The sequence below is a fragment of the Phocoena sinus genome, chromosome 11 (genome assembly GCF_008692025.1).
Source record: "Phocoena sinus isolate mPhoSin1 chromosome 11, mPhoSin1.pri, whole genome shotgun sequence".
In the NCBI taxonomy this organism is placed as follows: Eukaryota; Metazoa; Chordata; class Mammalia; order Artiodactyla; family Phocoenidae; genus Phocoena; species Phocoena sinus.
Window position 1 is genome coordinate 95,951,896 of NC_045773.1, and position 14,897 is coordinate 95,966,792.

A 14,897-nucleotide genomic window follows, 5' to 3' on the forward strand; every position below is an offset into this window, starting at 1 on the left:
GAGGCCCCAACAGTGAGAGGCCCGTGTACCGCAAAAAAAAAAAAAAAAAAAAAAAAAAAAAAAAAAAAAAACATACCCATAATTTTCTCTGGCCGGCCCATCGGTCAGGACACCATCAGACACCAGACACCACCCAGCCCTCCCCAGCATTTCATCCAAAAGCCATTTATGAGTCTCCTTTATGACCCAGAGAGCATAACGGGGGTTTTTCAGAACTGCCTGGGCCCTTTGTGACCTAAATCCCTATTAAAGAAGTTGAATTCTCTAAGGAGGATGGTTGTGAAGGGGACATTTTAGACATCTGTAGGAGAAGCTGCATATTCCTGGGTCTTGCCCGAGGTCGAAACACCAAGACAAAGGAGTATGCAGGTGTATTTTTAGAAGGATGTAAAAATGTAAATGGACAAGGTAGCTAAGGTTGCCCTTGCCCTTGGGCAATTATTCCTACCTGTCTTCCAATCAACACTAGAAAAGGCCTAAGATTTGACAAAAGAAGGTTATCGTTGAATAATGGGTACCCCTATCTTGTTTGCAAAAGGAAAATCGATAAACAAGAAAACAAAAGGAGTGCAAGGAACATTAAGAAAAGGGCGGAGGAAAGTTTTCTAGAGAAAAGTTACCCAAAAGGAGTGGACTCGTGAGGGTCCCAGGCCGCTGCCCTTGTTGGAAGGGGCCCTCCAAGACTCTTTATTTCCCCGCAGGGGCAAATGGTCAGCACCCCATCACTCCAGGTAACAACGTCTTAATCTGGGCACCACCTAGGATGGTTTTGAAGCTTTTAAGTGTCCAGCATTTTGCGGATCTAAAGCAGAGTTCACTTGGGACCCCTCGGGTGGCCTCACACATCAACCCCTTGTGGGCCCGTGGGGAAACAAAAGCCCTAGGAGGACAATTTGTTTTTTCTGCCAGATTCCGCCACCAACCTGCCTGTGAAATGGGGATACTAAGCCGATGTCGCTCAATGTTGTGAACATAAGCTTTTAAAGTAATTCCTAAGTGCTCTACAAACACGCAACAGCACTATGACTTCTTTGTCTGCACATCTCCCTGTTCTATTGTACGTTTCAGACCTTAGGGCCTCTTGAGTTCATCTTCTCCATCTAATGGCCTGGTTCACACGAGGAGCTCAATTCATGTTTGTTGACTGACTAACTGACCAAATGAATGAATCTAACTCCCTAGATACCCCCCACTAATCCCACATTGGAGAAGCCCTTTGCAAACACTGAAATCTCTCCAAAGGGCAGGACTGCAAGTGTCCATAAGTTACTGTTGTATTGTTTCACATTATATAAGTACTTTCCCATCACTTACTTTAGGGCCTTTTTTTGTTGCCGTTGGATGTCTGTGATTTCTCTGTTGCAAGTTCCTGAGGCTGGAGACCGTGTTTCATAGCTCCCTGTGGGCCAAGCTCCAGTGCACTCCCTTGCAAAGTTGGTGTCACCAGACCTAACCAAACCCTCAGTCCCTGGATTGCGAACCCATGGTTTTGGCTAACTGCAATGTTACCTCACCACATGTGCTCTCTCAAAACGGCTCAACACTTTTGTTACTTCCCCATCCTGATATCAGATCTTTAGCACATCCCAGCATTTATGGACCTTTCAACTATGGCACCTACAAGTAAAAATCAATTGCAGGGCTTCCCTGGTGGCGCAGTGGTTGAGAGTCCACCTGCAGATGCAGGGGACATGGGTTCGTGCCCCGGTCCGGGAAGATCCCACAGGCCGTGGAGCGGCTGGGTCTGTGAGCCATGGCCACTGAGCCTGCACGTCCGGAGCCTGTGCTCCGCAACGGGAGAGGCCACAACAGTGAGAGGCCCGTGTACCACAAAAAAAACAAAAACAAAAACAAAACAAAACAAAACAATTCAATTACAGAGAAAATCGACAAAAGGCTAAATGGAAGAAAAGCTTTACTACCAGTAAGCAAATTACAGGCAGATGTATTCACATTTAAGCATTGGGGAGTGTTTTGTTTCTCCTGAGTAACAGACAAGCTTTTTCTCATGGAAATGAGATTTTTTGTCACTAACTGATGCTCTCCTTTTTGCCTTTTAAAGACAACGCAGGTCAAAGACAAACGCAGTAGCCAGTAACCTAAGGCTTGACTATCTGGGTTCTAAATTTTCTCTTCATCTAATCCTTTCTACTTAAATTATTCCCTGTCCTCTCTTTTTAGCCACTGTCTCTAATATTACGCGGGTTCATGTGAAATGTTTTGAGCATGTGAGAGCCTGGATGCTTACGGGGTGTGTACCAAAGCATAGATTCTGCCCCTCCTTCTGTGAGGTCAAGATGTTCCCCAGTAAGATGGACAGGGCCAGTCCTATTGGGCTTGTAGCCAGTTCTCTCCTGTAGAAGCCCACTGCCTGTGGGCATGTTCTTCTATTGGCTATTCCTCACACCCCAAATCTATCTTTCTCATTGCAACTTCTCCCAGGCTTGGGTATGAGCCCTGACTGGATGTCCATTTCTCCTACTGTCAGTCTCCCCTCAGGGAACTAAAGCCCTTTCCTGAAATCTGGTCTCAGGCAGTTATTAATATATTTGACCCTTAAATGTAGCATTAAGGGTTAGAACCCATTCCTGTTTCTTTCAGGAGGCACGCCGGCCACTTCATCATTTCACAGATGCAAGTTGAGTCATCAGTGCCCGGAAACATCCAAGCCCCTGTACCCTACCTGAGAGCCTCAGCCCTAACAGACCACCCTGTGACACCCGCAAGGCTCACAGTCAGAGGCCGGCAGAGTTTCCAGTTACAGGCGGACGGAGCGCAAATCCAACGCCCCTCCCATTCCCATGGGAGGGAAGAACTGCCTTCCACCTTGTGACTGGGGCTTCCTAGTGGCAGAGAAACATCCCTGAGTCTCCTCACAGACTGCACATTAGCTGCAAGGGAAAAATAGCAGCTATGCGGTAGAGAAATCAGCCCCTTGATGGAGCAGGGTGATCACAGTCAATACCACCCGTGAGGGGGAGACGGATGGGGTGCCTTCCCCAGGAGGGAGACCCTGAGCCGGATGTCACATCACAGAGGTAACGTTGAGCTTCCTCACCTGACCACGACGAGATGGCAGCACGCACAAAGTGGAGACAGCCTCTCCTAGTTTTTAAAGGTGGAGGAAAACTATTCTGCAAAACTGTGTTACACAAGACAGAGGAAGGCTGTGCAAGAGAGAACCAGTAACTGGTGGAATACGCGGCACTACTGGCCTGGACCCCATCGTGGAGGAAAGAATCGAGGACATTATTGTTGGGTTAACTGTCGACACTGAAACAGACAGTACCTTAAGTAGAAGTACCAAGTCCATGCTACACTGACCAAGGTTCTGTAAGAGAATATCCTCATTCCTAGCAGAGAGGCACTGATGTATCCTAGGGTGAAGGGCCACATGTAGGCACTGTGTTTCACAAAAAGAATTTTAAACGTCTCAATAGCAAGTGATTCTCAGTAAAATGTGCTGTCCTCCTTCTTAGAACCTTTCTGTAAATTTCGAATTATTTTCAAATAAGAAGTTTTTAAAGACAACAACAATAACACTTCAATCTTACCTATAAAAGCTTGGCCTCCGTTATTATTGAGGTAACTTGGGTTTAAATCTCGTCTCTGCCTCAGCTGTGTGGTCTTGAGCTATTACTCTCTGCAAGCCTTGATTTCCCCATCAATAAAACGGGCCTAATGATAGCAGCTGTGTCATAGGCTCTTCACATGGCTTAATATCACAAATGAATGTTTGTAAAGCACTTAGAACACGTCCTGGCACAAAGTCGGCACCATACGACTCGTTGGTAAATAAACTGCTACAATTCTGAAATTAAAAACACAACAAACACAGAAAACAACCTTCTCCAAGCTTAAAAATTCTCTCTTGGGATCCACGGACTGACTCAATTAATATGTCAATGTTTTCACAGATTTAGCGTGAACTATGTGTTCATTGCTGGGTTACCAACCAGACAAGTATGCTTCATCGAGCAGGGTTAGAAATGTGGGAAGGCTTAAGTAACTTGTGTAACTGCTTTTGTAAAAGCCGCAGAATATACTACAAATCAGATGTCGACTTAAACACAGAGGAAATAAGTACTCGTTACTCGTCTGAACATACCTTTGAATATTATATTGAGTTTCCAAGAAATAAGGGGGGAACGTATGATAATATCCCGGATGGCCCAGTCTTGTTTCAGGACGCTATGTGATTAGAAAACCAGAAAGTGCCTTCTCACAGCCATCACTCGTTCAGCCTTCACAGGAAAATGCCTTATTACACACCAAAACCCCGAAGCAGGAAAGGGAAAATTCTCCCATTTAGGGCCTCTGCTATAATTTTTCCTGGAAGACAACAGGGTTGGGGCAACTCAGAGACTTATTTGCAAGGATCCTGAAGACTCTTGCCAGGAAAGCCCTCCTGTCTGCGGGGCCCGAGGGAGCGCCATCTCCAACCATCCCAGAGCCGCAGGCTTCTCAGGAGGCCACCTGGTTGGTCCCAGAGGTTCCAGGAAAATGACCACCTATAGCATCCAGGGGGTGGCAGTGCCTCTGACCCAGCAGGTCAGGTGACAGCAGCCTGGGGGCAGTAATGAATACTTACTTTGGTGAAGTAATGCATATTCACCTTGGGTTACCCCAGCAATACCTCCAGCTGTGCTAAACTGTATCCCCATCAAGTCATTCCACGTGCTCCTAGAACACACAGGCCCCTCATATCTCACAGAAGTGCTATTAGCCTCTGACTCGATAACGCACAGCCCTGCCCCGATGGCCATGCTATAAGAAACAGCCTCACTGCTCTGTTGAAGCAGTGATGGACTTTTTTATATTATTCTTTTAAACAAGAAGTTCATTTAAATAACAAGACATTGACTTGAAAGGAAATCTATTTCGGATTCATTTCCTTTAGAGAAATCTATTCCAACTTAAAAACACACTGCCCTACATGTAATGATGATTGTACAAAAAATCATAAAATTGCGCTTTGTTTTACAATGATAAATAAAATATGTTGAAATTCTCCAATCAAATAAAGTAGGCAGGGACTTCCCTGGTGGTGCAGTGGTTAAGAATCCATCCTCCAATGCAGGGGACATGGGTTCAATCCCTGGTCCAGGAGGATCCCACATGCCACAGAGCAACTAAGCCGGTGCGCCACAACTACTGAGCCCGCGTGCCACAACTACTGAAGCCCACACACCTAGAGCCCATGCTCTGTAATAAGAGAGGCCACCGCAACGAGAAGCCTGTGTACCGCAACAGAGCGGCCCCCACTTGCCACAACTAGAGAAAGCCTGCATGCAGCAACAGACTCAACGCAGCCAAAAATAATAATAATAAAAAAAATAAAAATAAAGCAGGCAAAGGATTTTGTCATTGTTATTGTTCGTCAGGCAACGAGAGCAAAATAACTTAATGACATAGAAAAATAAAAGCTGAATGAGTATACTGCTAGTGGGTCTTCTTACAGAAAGTCTTTTTTCCACTCTATTTCCTTTTGATCTCAATAGAATATATCACTGACCATTTAGTAAAAAGTAATAATAATAGTATAATAGATAACATTTAACATATGCCAGTTACTTTATGTACAACAAAAGAAAGGGAGAGGGGAATGACAGAGCAGAGAAAAACAGTAAATGCAAGTCAGGGTGCGCAGAATCAAACTGCACTTTTCTTGGCATGTTTTCTCGCCTGTGAGTTCCGGGGTGAAGGAGCACATCGTCTGTATTTTCATCCTTCATTTCAAACAAGTACATCTATTTCATTGATTATCTGCCCATCAAAGTGGAATCTAATCTGCCTCCGTGACAAGCCCTGTCATTCACACCAGGTTTTCATTCGTCCACGAGCGCTGGATTCTTCATCTTCAACAGAATTACCACCTGACCTCCTTCAACTTAATTTGCCCACCGTCCCTGTCTTGACCCTTCCCGGGGGTTTGCATCAGCCACACGAGTGCTTGAGACCCCTCAGCTGCTGCATCACTAAAGAGGGGCCGGGTCTGCACCCAACACACCAGCTGCACAGGAGGGTAGGAGGAGATGGGACGGTAGCGATGCTCTCAGGGGGTATTCTATGCTCCACGAGTGTCCCTGCATGAAGACACTCTGAGAATGTCTCTTTTGTCTCACATCTAGAAAAGCTGCGCTTCCCTGTTCGGCTATTCTGGCTGTTGGAGGACCCGGGGCTTGGCCCCTGTCCCCTTCTCTTCTCACCACGGGGTCTCACCGGGTCCCATCAACCTCATCCAAGCTACAGTCGTCTCTCTGGACTGGCTCCCGGTTTCCACACTGGCTCAGCTACTGTGCTGAGACCACACAGAAGACAACCTTTTAAAAACATGAATCAGAGGGCGGAAGGGAAGATGCGGGAAAGTAAGACGCGGAGCTCACCTTCCTCCCCACAGATACACCAGAAATACATCTACACGTGGAACAACTCCTACAGAACACCTACTGAACGCTGGCAGAAGACCTCAGACCTCCCCAAAGGCAAGAAACTCCCCACGTACCTGGGTAGGGCAAAAAGAAAAAAGAATAAACAGAGACAAAAGAATAGGGACAGGACCTGCACCAGTGGGAGGGAGCTGTGAAGGAGGAAATGTTTCCACACACTAGGAGCCCCTTCGCGGGCGGAGACTGCGGGTGGCGGAGGGGGAAGCTTCGGAGCCGCGGAGGAGAGCGCAGCCACAGGGGTGCGGAGGGCAAAGCGGAGAGATTCCCGCACAGAGGATCGGTGCCGACCGGCACTCACCTGCCCGAGAGGCTTGTCTGCTCACCCGCCGGGGCGGGCGGGGCTGCGAGCTGAGGCTCGGGCTTCGGTCGGAGCGCAGGGAGAGGACTGGGGTCGGCGGCGTGACCACAGCCTGCAGGGGGTGAGTGCACCACGGCTAGCCGGGAGGGAGTCCGGGAAAAAAAGTCTGGACCTGCCGAAGAGGCAAGAGACTTCTTCTTACCTCTTTGTTTCCTGGTGCGCGAGGAGAGGGGATTGAGAGCGCTGCTTAAAGGAGCTCCAGAGACGGGCGCGAGCCGCGGCTAAAAGCGCGGAGCCCAGAGACGGGCGGGAGACGCTAAGGCTGCTGCTGCCGCCACCAAGAAGCCTGTGTGCGAGCACAGGTCACTCTCCACACCGCCCTTCCGCGGAGCGTGTGCAGCCTGCCACTGCCAGGGCCCCGGGATCCAGGGGCAACTTCCCCGGGAGAACGCACGGCGCGCCTCAGGCTGGTGCAACGTCACGCCGGCCTCTGCCGCCGCAGCCTCGCCCCGCCCTCCGGGCCCCTCCCTCCGCCTCCCCCTCCCCCTCCCTCCCTCTTGGCCTGAGTGAGCCAGAGCTCCGAATCAGCGGCTCCTTTAACCCCGTCCTGTCTGAGCAAAAAACAAACGCCCTCCAGCGACCTACACGCAGAGGCGGGGCCAAATCCAAAGCTGAGCCCCGGCAGCTGTGCGAACAAAGAAGAGAAAGGGAAATCTCTCCCAGCAGCTTCAGAAGCAGCGGATTAAAGCTCCCCAATCAACTTGATGTACCTGCATCTGTGGAATACATGAATAGACAACGAATCATCCCAAATTGAGGAGGTGGACTTTGAGAGCAAGATTTATGATTTTTTCCCCATTTCCTCTTTTTGTGAGTGTGTATGTGTTTACTTCTGTGTGAGATTTTGTCTGTATAGCTTTGCTTCCACCATTTGTCCTAAGGTTCTATCCGTCCGGTTTTTTTTCTTAATAATTATTTTTTAATTTAATAACTTTACTATATTTTACTTTATTTTATTTTACTTTATCTTCTTTCTTTCTTTTTTCCTTCCTTCCCTCCCTCCTTCCTTCCTTCCTCCCACCATCCCTCCCTCCCTCCCTCCTTTCTTTCTTTCCTTCTTTCCTTCTTTTCTTCTTTCTTTCTTTCTTTCTTCCTTCCTTCCTTCCCTCCTTTCTTTCTTTCTTTCTACTTCTACTAATTCTTTCTCTCTACTTTTTCTCCCTTTTATTCTGAGCCATGTGGATGAAAGGCTCTTGGTGCTACAGCCAGGAGTCAGTGCTGTGCCTCTGAGCTGGGAGAGCCAACTTCACACTGGTCAACAAGAGACCTCCCAACTCCACATAATATCAAACGGTGAAAATCTCCCAGAGATCTCCATCTCAACACCAGCACCCAGCTTCACTCAACGACAAGCAAGCTACAGTGCTGGACACCCTAGGCCAAACAACTAGCAAAACAGAAACACAACCCCACCCATTAGCAGAGAGGCTGCCTAAAATCATAATAAGTCCACAGACACCCCAAAACACACCACCAGACGTGGACCTGCCCACCAGAGAGACAAGATTCAGCCTCATCCACCAGAACACAGGCACTAGTCCCCTCCACCAGGAAGCATACACAACCCACTGAACCAACCTTAGCCACTGGGGACAGACATCAAAAACAACGGGAACTACGAACCTGTAGCCTGCAAAAAGGAGACCCCAAACACAGTAAGATAAGCAAAATGAGAAGACAAAAACACACAGCAGATGAAGGAGCAGGATAAAAACGCACCAGCCCTAACAAATGAAGAGGAAATAGGCAGTCTACCTGAAAAAGAATTCAGAATAATGATAGTAAAGATGATCCAAATCTTGGAAATAGAATAGACAAAATGCAAGAAACATTTAACAAGGACCTAGAAGAACTAAAGAGCAAACAAACAATGATGAACAACATAATAAATGAAATGAAAAATGCTCTAGATGGGATCAATAGCAGAATAACTGAGGCAGAAGAACGGATAAGTGACCTGGAAGATAAAAGAGTGGAAATAACTACTGCAGACCAGAATAAAGAAAAAAGAATGAAAAGAACTGAGGACAGTCTCAGAGACCTCTGGGACAACATTAAACGAACCAACATTCAAATTATAGCGGTTCCAGAAGAAGAAGAGAAAAAGAAAGGGACTGAGAAAATATTTTAACAGATTATAGTTGAAAACTTCCCTAATATGGGAAAGGAAATATTTAATCAAGTCCAGGAAGCACACAGAGTCCCATACAGGATAAATCGAAGGAGAAATATGCCAAGACACATATTAATCAAACTGTCAAAAATTAAATACAAAGAAAGCATATTAAAAGCAGCAAGGGAAAAACAACAAATAACACACAAGGGAATCCCCATAAGGTTAACAGCTGATCTCTCAGCAGAAACTCTGCAAGCCAGAAGGGAGTGGCAGGACATACTGAAAGTGATGAAGGAGAAAAACCTGCAACTAAGATTACTCTACCCAGCAAGGATCTCATTCAGATTTGATGGAGAAATTAAAACCTTTACAGACAAGCAAAAGCTGAGAGAGTTCAGCACCACCAAACCAGCTTTACAACAAATGCTATAGGATCTTCTCTAGGCAAGAAACACAAGAGAAGGAAAAGACCTATAATAACAACAAACCCAAAACAATTTAGAAAATGGGAATAGGAACATACATATCAATAATTACCTTAAATGTAGATGGACTAAATGCTCCCACCAAAAGACACAGATTGGCTGAATGGATACAAAAACAAGACCCATATATATGCTGTCTACAAGAGACCCACTTCAGACCTAGAGACACATACAGACTGAAAGTAAGGGGATGGAAAAAGATATTCCATGCAAATGGAAACCAAAAGAAAGCTGGAGTAGCAATTCTCATATCAGACAAAATAGACTTTAAAATAAAGACTATTAGAAGAGACAAAGAAGGACACTACATAAGGATCAAGGGATTGATCCAAGAAGAAGATATAACAATTGTAAATATTTATGCACCCAACATAGGAGCACCTCAATACATAAGGCAAATACTAACAGCCATAAAAGGGGAAATCGACAGTAACATATTCATAGTAGGGGACGTTAACACCCCACTTTCACCAATGGACAGATCATCCAAAATGAAAATAAATAAGGAAACACAAGCTTTAAATGATACATTAAACAAGATGGACTTAATTGATATTTATAGGACATTCCATCCAAAAACAACAGAATACACATTTTTCTCAAGTGCTCATGGAACATTCTCCAGGATAGATCATATCTTGGGTCACAAATCAAGCCTTGGTAAATTTAAGAAAATTGAAATTGTATCAAGTATCTTTTCCGACCATAACGCTATGAGACTAGATATCAATTACAGGAAAAGATCTGTAAAAAATACAAACACATGGAGGCTAAACAATACACTACTTAATAACGAAGTGATCACTGAAGAAATCAAAGAGGAAATCAAAAAATACCTAGAAACAAATGACAATGGAGACATGATGACTCAAAATATATGGGATGCAGCAAAAGCAGTTCTAAGAGGGAAGTTTATAGCAATACAATCCTACCTTAAGAAACAGGAAACATCTCGAATAAACAACCTAACCTTGCACCTAAAGCAATTAGAGAGAGAAGAACAAAAAAACCCCAAAGTTAGGAGAAGGAAAGAAATCATAAAAATCAGATCAGAAATAAATGAAAAAGAAATGTAGGAAACGATAGCAAAGATCAATAAAACTAAAAGCTGGTTCTTTGAAAGGGTAAACAAAATTGATAAACCATTAGCCAGACTCATCAAGAAAAAAAGGGAGAAGACTGAAATCAATAGAATTAGAAATGAAAATGGAGAAGTAGCAACTGACACTGCAGAAATACAAAAGATCATGAGAGATTACCACAAGCAACTCTATGCCAATAAAATGGACAACCTGGAAGAAATGGACAAATTCTTAGAAAGGCACAACCTGCCAAGACTGAATCAGGAAGAAATAGAAAATATGAACAGACCAATCACAAGCACTGAAATTGAAACTGTGATTAAAAATCTTCCAACAAGCAAAAGCCCAGGACCAGATGGCTTCACAGGCGAATTCTATTAAACATTCAGAGAAGAGCGATCACCTATCCTTCTCAAACTCTTCCGAAATATAGCAGAGGGAGGAACACTCCCCAACTCATTCTATGAGGCCACCATCACCCTGATACCAAAACCAGACAAGTATGTCACAAAGAAAGAAAACTACAGGCCAATATCACTGATGAACATAGATGCAAAAATCCTCAACAAAATACTAGCAAACAGAATCCAACAGCACATTAAATGGATCATACACCATGATCAAGTGGGGTTTATTCCAGGAATGCAAGGATTCTTCAATATACGCAAATCAGTCAACATGATACACCATAATAACAAACTGAAGGAGAAAAACCATATGATCATCTCAATAGATGCAGAAAAAGCTTTTGACAAAATTCAACACCCATTTATGATAAAAACCCTGCAGAAAGTAGGCATAGAGGGAACTTTCCTCAACATAATAAAGGCCATATATGACAAACCCACAGCCAACATCATCCTCAATGGTGAAAAACTGAAAGCATTTCCACTAAGATCAGGAACAAGACAAGGTTGCCCACTCTCACCGCTCTTATTCAATATAGTTTTGGAAGTTTTAGCCACAGCAATCAGAGAAGAAAAGGAAGTAAAAGGAATCCAAATCGGAAAAGAAGAAGTAAAGCTGTCACTGTTTGCAGATGACATGATACTATACATAGAGAATCCTAAAGATGCCACCAGAAAACTACTAGAGCTAATCAATGAATTTGGTAAAGTAGCAGGATACAAAATTAATGCACAGAAATCTCTTGCATTCCTATACACTAATGATGAAAAATCTGAAAGTGAAATCAAGAAAATACTCCCATTTACCACTGCAACAAAAAGAATAAAATATCTAGGAATAAACCTACCTAAGGAGACAAAAGACGTGCATGCAGAAAATTATAAGACACTGATGAAAGAAATTAAAGATGATACAAATAGATGGAGAGATATACCATGTTCTTGGATTGGCAGAATCAACATTGTGAAAATGACTCTACTACCCAAAGCGATCTACAGATTCAATGCAATCCCTATCAAACTACCACTGGCATTTTTCACAGAACTAGAACAAAAAATTTCACAATTTGTATGGAAACACAAAAGACCCCGAATAGCCAAAGCAATCTTGAGAACGAAAAACAGAGCTGGAGGAATCAGGCTCCCTGACTTCAGACTATACTACAAAGCTACAGTAATCAAGACAGTATGGTACTGGCACAAAAACAGAAAGATAGATCAATGGAACAGGATAGAAAGCCCAGAGATAAACCCACACACATATGGTCACCTTATCTTTGATAAAGGAGGCAGGAATGTACAGTGGAGAAAGGACAGCCTCTTCAATAAGTGGTGCTGGGAAAACTGGACAGGTACATGTAAAAATATGAGATTAGATCACTCCCTAACATCATACACAAAAATAAGCCTAAAATGGATTAAAGACCTAAATGTAAGGCCAGAAACTATCAAACTCTTAGAGGAAAACATAGGAAGAACACTCTATGACATAAATCACAGCAAGATCCTTTTTGACCCACCTCCTAGAGAAATGGAAATAAAAACAAAAATAAACAAATGGGACCTAATGAAACTTCAAAGCTTTTGCACAGCAAAGGAAACCATAAACAAGACCAAAAGACAACCCTCAGAATGGGAGAAAATATTTGCAAATGAAGCAACTGACAAAGGATTAATTTCCAAAATTTACAAGCAGCTCATGCAGCTCAGTAACAAAAAAACAAACAACCCAGTCCAAAAATGGGCAGAAGACCTAAATAGACATTTCTCCAAAGAAGATATACAGACTGCTAACAAACACATGAAAGAATCCTCAACATCATTAATCATTAGAGAGATGCAAATCAAAAGTACAATGAGATATCATCTCACACCAGTCAGAATGGCCATCATCAAAAAATCTAGAAACAATAAATGCTGGAGAGGGTGTGGAGAAAAAGGGACACTGTTGCACTGCTGGTGGGAATGTGAATTGGTACAGCCACTATGGAGAACAGTATGGAGGTTCCTTAAAAAACTACAAATAGAACTACCATATGACCCAGCAATCCCACTACTGGGCATATACCCTGAGAAAACCATAATTCAAAAAGAGTCATGTACCAAAATGTTCATTGCAGCTCTATTTACAATAGCCCGGAGATGGAAACAACATAAGTGCCCATCATCGGATGAATGGATAAAGAAGATGTGGCACATTTATACAATGGAATATTCCTCAGCCATAAAAGGAAACGAAATTGAGCTATTTGTAATGAGGTGGATGGACCTAGAGTCTGTCATACAGAGTGAACTAAGTCAGAAAGAGAAAGACAAATACCGTATGCTAACACATATATATGAAATTCAAGAAAAAAAATGTCATGAAGTACCTAGGGGTAAGACAGGAATAAAGACACAGACCTACTGGAGAACGGACTTGAGGATATGGGGAGGGGGAAGGGTGAGCTGTGACAAAGCAAGAGAGAGGCATGTACATATATACACTACCGAACATAAGGTAGATAGCTAGTGGGAAGCAGCCACATAGCACAGGGAGATCAGCTCGGTGCTTTGTGACTGCCTGGAGGGGTGGGATAGGGAGGGTGGGAGGGAGGGAGACGCAAGAGGGAAGAGATATGGGAACTTATGTATATGTATAACTTTGTTATAAAGCAGAAACTAACACATCATTGTAAAGCAATTATACCCCAATAAAGATGTTTAAAAAAAATAAATAAAAACATTAATCACATCCTGGTACCCGCCTGCCCAGCGCCCTCCAGCCCTCCTCTCTGCCCTTTGACTCCAACCTGGACTTGGCAAGCCCGTTGTGATCACTGCTGACCTCTGACCTCCGCTCAGACCGTACTCGCCCTGACCCTCATGTTCCAACCACAGAGGCCTCCCTTCTGTTTCTCAAAGAAGCCCAAGTCATTCCTTCGCACCAGCTGCCCAGCTGCCCCTCTGCCCCGAGGCTCCCCTCCCAGATGGTCAGCATCAGTTCTCCATTGTCACCCAGACCTCAGCAGCTTTAACCTCCCAATCTAAGGTCACCTCCCGGCCATCTCCTAGCGCATTCTCTTCTCTTAATCCTCGCAGAATCCTGATTAATAGCTTTTTTACTTTCCGCTTTTTTTATTCTGCTACTTCCCCCTAAACTGTGATCCTGGGCGAAAAGAAATCCTTTCTGTCTCATCCACTGTTGAGATCTCAGAGGCAAAAGTAGTGCCTGGAATAGCCATAAGCCACCAAGCAGGTACTGAATGGGTCTTAAGGATCTCATAGACTTTGCAACCATCTGTGTTCCTGTCACTGCTATGATCCCAGGACTTTCAGGGTCAAAGGCGAGACTCACTTCTACTCCCATCAGACCTCACAACATGCATTTCAGGGCAGCATGCTTTACTCTGGGCTTCCTTATGTTTCTCACCTAATTTTCCTCTTACCCTGATTTGCTCATCTTAAAAAGTAGTTATAAAGGGCCCAGTGGACCGCTAAGCCTTCCTCAACCCTTAATAACATGTGGTGGTGTGTAAATAAATCCTACAGGTGGCCTTCTGCTAAATATTATGAGCTCGAGGAATCAGCCCCCTGCGTGGTTTACCAACCAGAAGTGGGTGAGAGCAAAACCCGAAGCCCTCCCCATGAGTCAGTGCTGGGGAGGGCGGGCAACAGGAAAAATCAAATCCTCACATCACGGCCAACATCAGTTACTGGGCGTCAGGACAGCAGACACCAGGCTGAGGGCCCCAGGACCAGCGAAAGTGAGCAGGGCCAGAGGAAATTGTGGGAGGAGCCTGCTCAGCTCGTCCCTTCAGCAGAAGGGACACATTTGTTTTAAAATTGGGAATCAAACTAAACATCTTATTGCTTATAGTATGTCTTTCTTTTTAATTGTGGCTTTAAAAAAACACGTAACATGAAATTTACCGTCTCAACCAGTTCTAAGTGTTCAGTTCAGTAGCGTTAAACATGTTCGCACTGTTGTGTCACAGCTCTCCAGAACCTTCTGGCCTCC